This window comes from Pipra filicauda, unplaced genomic scaffold (assembly GCF_003945595.2).
Source record: "Pipra filicauda isolate LSUMZ 115617 unplaced genomic scaffold, ASM394559v2 scaffold196_size3971931_pilon, whole genome shotgun sequence".
Taxonomy (NCBI): domain Eukaryota; kingdom Metazoa; phylum Chordata; class Aves; order Passeriformes; family Pipridae; genus Pipra; species Pipra filicauda.
In genome coordinates, this window is record NW_024104305.1 from 2,543,986 (window position 1) to 2,553,074 (window position 9,089).

Sequence of the window (9,089 nt, forward strand, 5' to 3'; positions counted from 1 at the left end):
ACGGGCGGGACACGGGCGGAGCGGCCCGGCGGGACGAGGCGAGACGGGGCGGGCGGCAGCCGCGAAAGCGCGGCGGCGGAGACAGGCACGGGCTGGGGCAGCCCGGCCGGGCGGGGGCCTCGCGGGGCGGGGGCCTGGCGGGAAGGCGGGGACGGGGCGGGGGCGCGGGGGGGTGCTCTGACGTCACTGGAGGGGGCTGTGCGTGCTAGTGACGTCACTGGGTCGCTGTGTGTCCTCGTGACGTCACGGGATGGGTGCTGTGCGTGTGCATGTGACGTCACGAGGCGGAGAGGGAACGCTGTGGGTGCCCGTGAGGTCACGGGGAGGACGGAGGCGGTGCTGAGGGTCTCGTGACGTCACGCGCCGCCATGTTGAGGCGGTGGCAGAGGGCAGGGCGGGTTTCGCCTTCGCCGTTTCTTCGCCGGGCACTGTCGCTTGGCGGTTTCCCTCCTCCGCGGGGCCAAAACCGAAATAAAAGTTGTCTGAGGGCACAAACTGTGTCGTGTCAGTGCGCGTGGGGAGGGAGGAGGGCGGGGAAGTGGTTCCCGGCGGGGAGAGTGCGGCTGAGGGGAGGCTGTGGGTGAGGAGATGATGGGGGGGCTGTGGGTGAGGAAATGGAGGTGGGTAATGGCTGGGGAGATGGGGCTGAGGGGCCGAGGGGTGTTATGGTCGGAGATGGTGAGATGGGGGGCTGTGGGTGAGGAGATGGAGGTGGGTCATGGCTGAGGAGGTGGGGCTGTGGCCGAGGCGATGGTGGCAGGTGGGTCCGTGGTGGTGGTGTTTCCCTGTGGGGATGTGGCTCTGGGAAGGGGAGGTGTCTCAGCGAGGGCCCAGCTTTTTGGGGTGCGTGGCTGAGGGGGATGTGGCCCATCTTGGGGGAACGAAGGAGGGGACAGCCCCCAAAAAGCCCCTTCCTGGGCACACCTGAGGGCCCCCTGTCCCCGTCCCCGCTGTGGCATCACCAGGGCCTGGCAAGGACCCAGGGGCCCCAATCCTGGTGTCCCTCTTTCTTCCCGGGAATGATGAGCCTCCACATGAGCTCAGAGCAGGGGCGAGTCAGGAATTTGTGCCCAGCACCATTCCTCTGGAATTTGCACCATCATCCCTCTGGGAGTCATCGTGATCCTGAGTCACCATCCTGCCGAGTCACCACATTAGTCACAGCCTGAGTTCTTCCCTGAGAACTCCTGAAAAGTGAGGCAGAGCAGCAGCAAAGGGGCTGGTTCTGTGAAAAGGGCAGGAATGTGGGAGTAACTGGAATTAGATGATCTTTAATGTCCCTTCCAAACCATTCCAAGATTCCTGAAAGCTTCCTCTGTGATTCAGTGATGTTTTCCTGCCCACTCACCTCAAATTTAAGAGGCTACATTCCTTTCCTCTGCAATACGAAAGTATTGAAATAGATGTGAAAGTATAACACTTAAAGATACTGAAGTTTCACCTAAACACGTGAAAAAAAAAATTTACTATATTTTGCGAGGAATTTTAGTTTACGTATTAGAAACGAAAATTTTATTTGAAGAACACACCAATGTTGCTCCGAAAATTTAGCAGAGTTCGTATTTTTCGAGTGATTTTTACATCAAAACGTTTATTTTGGGGGGGGTTATCAAATGTGCTTTTTGAGTCGGAAGTTGTGTTATAAGAGACCTTTAAGTTCATCAAGCCCAAATTGCTGGGGAGATGGTGGAGATCCAGTTAGTGGCTCTCTTGCCCGGCTGTTCCCTTTAATTCCCGTTTTCCATGGATTTAGACTGTCTGCAGGTGTCGCCGTTGCACCACATTCCCGGCCATCCTCGTCCATCCCGAACTAACTGCTGGGAATGAACTCGGTCAGGTTTTTAAGGCAAAATGGAGCGTCTTTCCAGCTGTAATTCCCTAATTACATCGAAACTTCTAATTTCGCTTAATGAATCGCGCCGAGAATGGCACTAATTTGTTTAATTGCCTAAAAAAAAAGCGAGGATGAAGCCATTTGTGCAGAAAAGCACCGAACACTGATGTTGTCTGGCTGAAGGAGGGAATTGTAATGGATCCCGTGTCATTCCAGATGGTGAGTTTTGTCCTTTATTGACTCCATGGATCCCACGTGGTGCAACAATCGCAGCAGCTGCACATGGAAATGAATGGATGGCTCTTCCATATCCATTGGTTTTGTCACCTTCAATCACATTTTCATGGACTTTTGCTCTGTTTTTTGCCTGGTCGTGGTGGGATAACGCATCCAGGACCTGCTGTTCCTCCTGGGAATGAAAGACTGGGAAGGATCGTCCACTGGGTCTGAGCTTCCCAGGTTCAAGCAGTAGAATTTCCAGTCCAGAAGCATCTCCACAACTTCTGCTCCGGGTGACACCACAGCCAAAGCCACAGGACGATTCCCAGTGGGAAGATCCCACAGCAAATTCTAAAATCCCCGGTAATAATAAGACCTGGGAAGAGGAAAATCTCGGGGCACTGACAGTTATCCAGGAGCAAACCATTCATTAAGGAAAAGCAGGAAGCACTTGAGAGGAGGACGGAAAAACGCTCTTAAAAAATCAGTTATTTCCAAACCTGTTTTTCCAGACTCCGGATCTGGGAATCTGTTTATCCCTGAGCAGGCTGTGCCCCCACATCCCAGCTGTTCTGCCATCACCAGGAACAGCCACCTGCAGATTTGGTGTCCGTATCCCTATGGATCTGTGGGGTCCATGGGAAGTCGGTGCTTCCCCCTCCTCACCTCCCTGTCCCACATCCAGGGGCCAACTCGGCTTTCCCAGTTGTCATAATATTTAATCTCCAGCCTTTTACTTTGGCAACAGATGTTTTAAAGGACAACTTGTATTCCCCAGAGTGTTTTGGGAGCCCTGGGGGAGCTCCCAGGAAGCTTTTTCCCGGTGCACAGAAGCCGCTTGCTCCAGCTTCCAGCTTTGTTTTGAGGCTGGCTGGATCCTCTGGATTTCTCCAGCTGCCCCCTCGTTTACTTTGTGGTTTATTGAAATATCTGTTTCCTCTTTCTGGTCTCTCTCCTCAGTGCTCTGTGTGGGAGTCACGCCGACAGAAAACCGATGGAACAGAGAAACGCTGGCAGTAATTCCATGTAAAGCATTCCAAGATGTGAGCGAGGAGCTCTTGGGATGTGCTGGAACTCTTGGAACTCCAGGTGAGGCTCCAGACACATGCCTGGGTGAGAAAACCACTCTTTAAAGTGTTAAAAGTTCTGTGTTTTTACAGCTCTGCTCAGCAGCTGGACACGCTTTGTATCCGTCACGATATTCCTGCCTGGAAAACGACGCTGCCTGAGCCAAGTATGGAAACACTGGGGTGTTTTTAATACCTGATTTCACTGTACACATGGTCTGATGCCACTTACATGGAACATCCCCTGGCTGGTTAAAGGCTTTCATTCATTATTGTTCATTATTTGGCTTTTGTTGCTCAGCTCAGGCGCCCGAGTTCCCTCATAAAAACGTCTCTGACACTTTTCCAAGCGTGGCCGTTGTAGCACCTTTGGAATACATTTGTTTTAACTGGAATGCATTTCTTTTTCTAATCACACTTTATTTTCTTGTTACACGGTGGGACTCCTCTTCCTCACACCAGCTGCCACAGGGGAGATGAATCCCACATTTTCCCCACTTTCATGCACAGCTCCCACCCAGTGTCTGCATCCAGCAGTCCCTGAATGCAGGGAGACGATTCCAATGGTAAAAGACCTGGTCCATGGATGATGTTGCCCTGGGGTCTTGTTGTGCCCTTCCAAAAACTGGCCTCAGCCAGGGCAGGGTTGTGCCAACAGGATGGAGAGCTCCTTCTGGAGCAGCCAGAGGATCCAATGTTTCCATGCTTGGCCCTGGCTTTTTTCTGGGAATGCTGCAGCTCCTTGAGCCGTGGCTCTCGAGTCCCTGTTTCCAGCAGGGAACTCTACAAAGAGTTATGGAATCACAGAGTGGTTTGGGTTGGAAGGGACATCAGGGATCATCCTGTCCCATGCCCTGCCACGGGCAGGGACACCTTCCTCTATCCCAGGTTGCTCCAACCTGGCCTTGGACACTCCCAGGGATCCAGGGGCAGCCACAGCTTCTCTGGGCAACCTGTGCCAAGGCCTCCCCACCCTCCCAGCCAGGAATTCTTTCCCGATATCCCATCCATCCCTGCCCTCTGACACTTTAATCTCTGGCGCCGCCTGAGCTCTCCATCCCCAAATCTCGGGAGATGCTCTTCCAAGCTGCTGGCACGCGGGGTAGGTGCTCCCATCCCCAGTCCCTTTGCCTCAGAGGAGGGGTTTTGTTCAGCGCTGGGCCGTGTGGGGCGGTCGGGTGCCCATCCCGCATGGCAGCGGATCCCGAACTGTTGTTTTCCCACCGACTGTCCCCCCCCGGCACCGCCTGGCCCCGTGCCCTGTCTGGGTGCCCGCCCGCCGGGCCGGAATGTGGCTGCCGGGCAATCCCGATTGTCGCACAGCACAGGCCAAATTCGGGATCAGATGTTTCCTCTCCTGAGCCCCGGAGTTCAATGTCCTTTCAGCGGGAGAGTTTATCCCTGAATGGAAAGTGCCGGGACGGTGCTTTGCATCTCGTTATCGCGCCCAGACAGCGTGTAAGCGATTCTCTCTGGGACAGATTTGGATCTGTCTGTGCCTCTGGGGCACCGCTGCCTTTATCCACCTCCAAATATATCCCCAAATCCCTCCTTCTCCCTGGAGAGCGGCTCCCGCTTTTCAGAGCTGTGACGGCACCCCGCGTTCTTTCGGGATACTCATCCCAACCGAGCATCCAGACATGCAGAGCCTTGAAGCACATAATTAACGCACGGTCTAGAATATGCAAATGTGCTTTTTTAATTAGCCTCGGAGGCGCCCAACCACGTGCAGGGTGAGCAGGGAGGGGAGAGGACAGGGCAGCACAGCCCAGACACTGGTGGGGGCAGAGAATGAAGCTCAGCATCAGCTGATTCCCAGTTACAGGGTGTCCAGTCTGTGCTGCCAGGCTTCTCCCAGGAAAACAGACCAAACCCGGGCTAAATCAAACCAGAACCGTGCCGGGAAGAGACCAGGGAGGTCGTGAGATGTGTCAGAATTAACCCCCCCACAGGTGAGGAGCAAACAGGTTAAAGTGTCAGGACTGCATGGAGTGGGGAGTGAAAGGAATCCATGGATTGAATCCTCGCCTAAATGGCGTCAAAAAGCAGATTTTTCCTGCCAATTAAAATTTAATTTCCTGATAGTTAAAGGGGGAGATACTCAAATAAGGACTTGCATGGTCCTCACCCCAATCCCAGCACCTCTGGTGTCTAAAAGTGGAGTCATATGAAGATCCACAGCTGGGCTGCAAGGCTTGGGGGTGGATCCAGAGGAATCTCGGGAGAGGAAGGCTCAAAGGGAAGAGCTGCTCCTGGGATACACCTCCATGCCTTCTCCCATCCCATGGCATTGGCAAGGACCAGGGTAGTCCTGACCTCATCCCCAGCAGGATGCCAGGGGAGCCTCTGTCCTGCTCCCCATCCCCTCTGGCATCTTGTGTTTTGGGGGGTGTTCTGGAGAGTTCTGGAATCCACTTCCAAAGGGGTTAATGGAGCTTTTGGAAGGGATGAGGAGAAGAAATATCCTTGGCTCCCAGGACTGTGGCCCACTCACAGCAGGATCCTGTTGTCCTTCGAGTGTAAGGACAGAGGACTGTTGTGGTATCCAGATGGGATGCCAGGATTCCCCTGTCCCAGGATCAGCAATGCCAGGCTGTCCCTCTCCCAGGATGAGCAATGCCAGGATTCTCCTGCCCTAGGATCCGTGATCCTGTGTCAGTACAATTTGCCATTAAAGCCACATTTTCCCTGAGTTTCCCATTTTAACAACACCTTTATGCAAATGTTTCCTCCAGTTTCCTTGTCCTGCCCTTTTTTTTTTTTCTTTTTTTTTTTACATATTCCAAACCTGCCACGGTGTGAGTTCAAGGAAATTCCCCAAATCCCCAGGAACTGCCCTCTCTCCCAAGCAAAGCTGGGCAGGCCCCATTCCTGCTCCCACACCTGTCGGACCAGTAGGATCGGGGAGGCCCTGCCCCGGTGCTTTGTGGCTTCAGTCATGTTTATAAACTACCCCGAGATCTGAGAGAAAACATTTACGAGGGCAAAATACTAAGTTGCCAAAGTGTTTCCAGCCTCATAAACACATCATTTTAAATGCGAGGAGACACCAAGCAGGGCAAGATCACACAAGTGGGATCCGTCCGGGGAGCTCCAACTGCAGAATTCCCTCCTCCATTTCTGCAAACCATTTCAATCATGAATCGGAAAAAAAACCATTTTAAAAGATATTTTCTGCATTCTAAAATTGGAAACTCATTTGTTTTTTTCGCTGCCCTCCTCCTCCTTTTGTTTCTCTCTCTTTGTGCAGCGTTAGGACAAAGCTTCCTGGAAATCTGGGCTGAAATGTGGGAATCAATTCAGCTCGGGGTGACTTTGTTCCTTTATTTCACACAAACTGCAGCAAACGTGTTTGTTGTGGAGCCATTCACTGGAACATTATCCCAACAATTGTGCAGCTGAGCTGGGATCCTGGGGCTCCTCCTGCTTGTGGGCCTGCAGTGGGAAAGCAGGAACTGGCAGCCTGAGAGACAGAGGTTTAGGACTTAGTCATGGGCCACTTTGCAAACAGAGTGGGATGATCAATAATTCATTGATAATAATTAATTTTTGTGCACTGACAGAGCCTGCCCAGAGAAGCTGTGGCTGCCCCTGGATCCCTGGAAGTGTCCAAGGCCAGGTTGGACGGGGCTTGGAGCAACCTGGGCTGGTGGAAGGTGTCCCTGCCCATGGCAGGGGGTGGCACTGGATGGGCTTTAATGTCCCTTCCAACCCAAACCAGTCTGGGATTCCAGAGCCAGGGCCAGCAGTGGGTGCCTGGGCTGGAGCCATCCATGGCTTGGTGGCCACAAGCTGCTCTCCCAGCCACCCTGAGCTCCCCCATCCTGGGAAATGCTCAACCTCAGCCCCCTAATTCCTCCAAGGATTCATGTCCCTGCCCTGAGCTTTCCCATCCTGGGAAATGCTCAACCTCAGCCCCCTGATTCCTTCAAGGATTCATATCCCCACCCTGGGCTGGTGCTCTCTGAGTTTTCCAAAGGCAGGAGCTCCCCCAGCCCCGAGCGGAGCAAATCTCTTGTGGAGCACTTCAGAGGCTCCTTCCAGGAAAACTTGTTCACTGAGCAGGATTCCAACACCCCTATGAGGAGGCACCTGCCCATGGATGCTCCTCACCAGGGCCAAAGGCTGGGAAGTCTCCACGTAATCCACGGTGCTCCTGGTGGCAGCAGAGCTCCCTCCCGGGAACAAGCTGCTCTCCAAGCCGTGGAGGTTGTGCTGCTTAATATCTGAACAGAAGGCAACACAATTAGAGCTCAATCTAATGAATGAACCCTGATAAGAGCCACTGTCACGTTCCCTGTCCAGTCCTTGGCGTTGGATGCTCCGTGTGGAGCGAGGAGCCGGCAGCACGGCCCCGGCCACCCACGGCCACGGCCGAGGCAGAGACACGGATGCTGCAGCCACAGGATGCCAAATAAACAGCGTGGACAACCATCTGCCACCCCCCTGAGCTGCAGCCAGCCCTGACACCCCATTAGGCCGCGGCCCAAAAGCACAAATCTGGTGGTTTGGCCACCGGCGGTTTTCGTTTTGCTACAGAAAAGGCTTCTGGCATTTGTTAAAAACAGCAAAAAAAAACAAAAAGAAAAAGCAACAGGAAGAGAGCCAAGGGATTTGAGGACTTGTTTAAATAATGGGAAGGCTGCTGCTGCCTGTTTTGTTTATGTCATCAAAAAAGGGCACAGCTTTGAAGTTCCCCATGAGCAGCCACAATGTTGGCTTAAAAAGGAGAGCTGGGATGCTGCTGGGTTTGCACCTTTCTGGAGTGGAGCATCCGTGGGGTCACTGTATCCAAAACCCCCGTGTCTGACCTCAGAACGAGCTGATTATTTTTCATTATTAACGTAGAGAAAGAGGGAAAGAATCATAACATTTTCCTCCCCCAAACCATTTGTTGGGCTACAGCTTAAATTGTGAAATGCCACTGGAATTCCAATCAAGGACAAACCAGGGAGGAGTGTCACCTCTCCTGGCTGTCACCAAACCACCAAACCACATCCTCCTGCTCTGAGACCTCCTCCAGGTACCAGGACTAGTAAACTGATTCTTAAAAACATTTCACTGCGTTCTGTAACATTAAACCCTGAGCAATTCTGTTATAATTCCATAAATCACAAATATTTTCTTACAATAGACCTAATTTTCTGTTTCCTGAGCCGTCCTCCGTTCTCCCTCAGCCCATCTCCAGCCAGTGAGCAATTCCCAGAGAATGCAGTCGTGCAGTCCATCTTCTGCTTTACCTTTGGTTCCAAATAAATCCAAGCTGGATTCCACAGCCAGGATAAACGTGTGTAGAATAGTCATGCCGGAGCTTTCCCTGCTGCCGTCCCACCGCTGATGAAGCCGGCCCGGGGAGAGGGGGAGAAGGTTTCCCTGTGCCCTCTTCACCAGAGAAACACGTGGATGTGTAAAAGCCTGATCTAGACATGTTGGGATTGTGGGATCATTCCTGTTTAACCACTTCTGAGTCGCTGCATTTCCCCATCAAACACCGGATGGGTCATTTGAATACCTGCGCTCGCACCTCCCCGGCTGGGATTCCTGTGGAAACCCAAACTGCTCCTGGAAAACTCACGGAATCCCAGACTGGTTTGGGTTGGGAGGGACCTTAAAGACCATCAATTCCACCCCCTGCCATGGGCAGGGACACCTTCCACCAGCCCAGGTTGCTCCAAGCCTCGTCCAGCCTGGCCTTGGACACTTCCAGGGATGCAGGGGCAGCCACAGCCACTCTGGGTAACAAATGCCTGGAAGGAGTAGCTGAGCATGGGAGGTGAAATCCTGTGTTCCGTCAGTTTTCATGTTTAAGGTGTTATTTCCTTGCTCTTCTAGGAATAGGCTGGTGTGACATTTCTCTTGGGACACAGAGTGGGTTTGGCCAGTTTGGCTGGAGAGGGGCGGAGGGGCCCGTGGTGGATCCAGCGGGATCCAAGATGGAACTACCCAAAAATGAGCAGCATCTTGTCCCC

The 9,089-nt window shown here is 53.0% G+C and overlaps 1 long non-coding RNA gene across 2 annotated transcripts; it reads left to right on the plus strand.

Moving 5' to 3' along the window:
• Positions 1–514: 514 nt before the first annotated feature.
• On the plus strand, positions 515–3,515 carry LOC113994672. 2 transcript variants are annotated; one of them, XR_003543177.2, is made up of 3 exons: positions 515–580; positions 3,014–3,142; positions 3,214–3,515. It is a non-coding gene; the product is annotated as an uncharacterized LOC113994672 (long non-coding RNA). The 2 variants fall into 2 exon arrangements; XR_003543178.2 differs by lacking the exon at positions 515–580 and adding an exon at positions 1,865–2,053.
• Positions 3,516–9,089: the final 5,574 nt, after the last annotated feature.